The 1,555-nt window shown below is 44.5% G+C and overlaps 1 protein-coding gene across 1 annotated transcript in view; it reads left to right on the top strand.

Annotated features, from left to right (window-relative positions):
- The window catches only part of NFATC3 (nuclear factor of activated T-cells, cytoplasmic, calcineurin-dependent 3), a 172,948-nt gene that overhangs the window by 33,909 nt on the left and 137,484 nt on the right, over positions 1 to 1,555 (top strand). The window lies entirely within an intron of this gene.

The following is a 1,555-nucleotide window of genomic DNA, read 5'->3' as shown; positions in this document are numbered from 1 at the left end:
TTTTTAGTAGAGACGGGGTTTCACCGTGTTAGCCAGGATGGTCTCGATCTCCTGACCTCGTGATCCGCCCATCTCGGCCTCCCAAAATGCTGGGATTACAGGCTTGAGCCACCGCGCCTGGCTTGTTTCAGTCTTAAAAAGATGTTGAATTCTGTCAAATGCTTTTTCTGTCAGTTGAGGTGACTGTGTGGGTTTGTTTTCTTTGTTTGTTTGTTTTTTGAGACGGAGTCCCACTTTGTCACCCAGGCTGGAGTGCACTGGTATGATCTTGGCTCACTGCAATCTTCACCTCCCAGGGTCATGTGATTCTCCTGCCTCAGCCTCCCAGGTAGCTGGGATTACAGGCGTCTGCCACCATGCCTGGCTAAGTTTTTGTGTTTAGTAGAGACCGGGTTTCACCATGTTGGCCAGGCTGATCTCGAACTCTCGACCTCAAGTGATCCACCCGCCTCAGCCTCCCAAAGTGCTGGGATTACAGGCATGAACCACTGCGCCCGGCCCCTGATTGTGTAGATTTTTTTTCTTCACTCTGTTAATGTGGTATATTATATCAGTTGATTTTCACATGTTGAGCCACCCTTGCATTCCTTGGATAAATCACATTTGGTCTTTTTTAATGTGTTCTTGGATTCAGTTTGCTAGTGTGTATTTTGTTGAGGATTTTTGTGTTTACATTCATACGGGATATTGGTCTGTAGTGTCTTGCTTTGGTATCAGGAAAATACTGACCTCATAGAATGTGTTAGGAAGCATTCCCTCTATTTTTTGGAAGAGTGTGAGAAGGAATGTTGTTAATTCTTGTCTAAGTGTTTGTTAGAACTGACCAGTGAAGCCATCTGTTCTGGGAGAATTTTGACTATGATTCAATCTCTTTACTTATTAGAGGTCTGTTGAGATTTTCTTTTTCTTCTGAGTCAGTTTTGGTAATCTCTGTATTTCTAGGAGTTTGCTCATTCCTTCTAGATTATCTGATTTGTTGATGTACGATTGTTCGTAGTATTCTTCTTCCTTTTTTTTTTTTTTGAAACAGAGCCTCACTCTGTTGCTCAGGCTAGAGTGTGGTGGTGCAATCTAGGCTCACTGCAGCCTCCGCCTCCTGGGTTCAGGCGATTTTCCTACCTCAGCCTCCCTAGTAGCTGGTACTACTACCACACCAGGCACCACTACGCCAGGCTAATTTTTGTATATTTTAGTAGAAATAGGATTTCACCATGTTAACCATGCTGGTCTTGAACTCTTGACCTCAAGTGATCTGCCTGCCTTGGCCTCCCAAAGTGATGATTATAGGTGTGAGCCACCGCGCCCAATCCTGTTCATAGTATTCTTATTATCATAGTATTCTTGTATGTATTTTTGCAAACGCCAGTTGTAATGCATTCTAACAAAATCCACTTACATTGTTATAAGGTAGTGTTTTCTTTTTTCTTTTTTTTTTTTTGAGGCGGAGTCTCGCTCTGTCGCCCAGGCTGGGGTGCTGTGGCATGATCTCGGCTCACTGCAAGCTCCGCCTCCTGGGTTCACGCCATTCTCCTGCCTCAGCTTCCCGAGTAGCTGG

This window comes from Colobus angolensis, unplaced genomic scaffold (genome assembly GCF_000951035.1).
Source record: "Colobus angolensis palliatus isolate OR3802 unplaced genomic scaffold, Cang.pa_1.0 Scaffold93, whole genome shotgun sequence".
Taxonomy (NCBI): Eukaryota; Metazoa; Chordata; class Mammalia; order Primates; family Cercopithecidae; genus Colobus; species Colobus angolensis.
The sequence above is the reverse complement of the archived record's forward strand: the minus strand, read 5'-3'. Positions and strand labels throughout refer to the sequence as shown.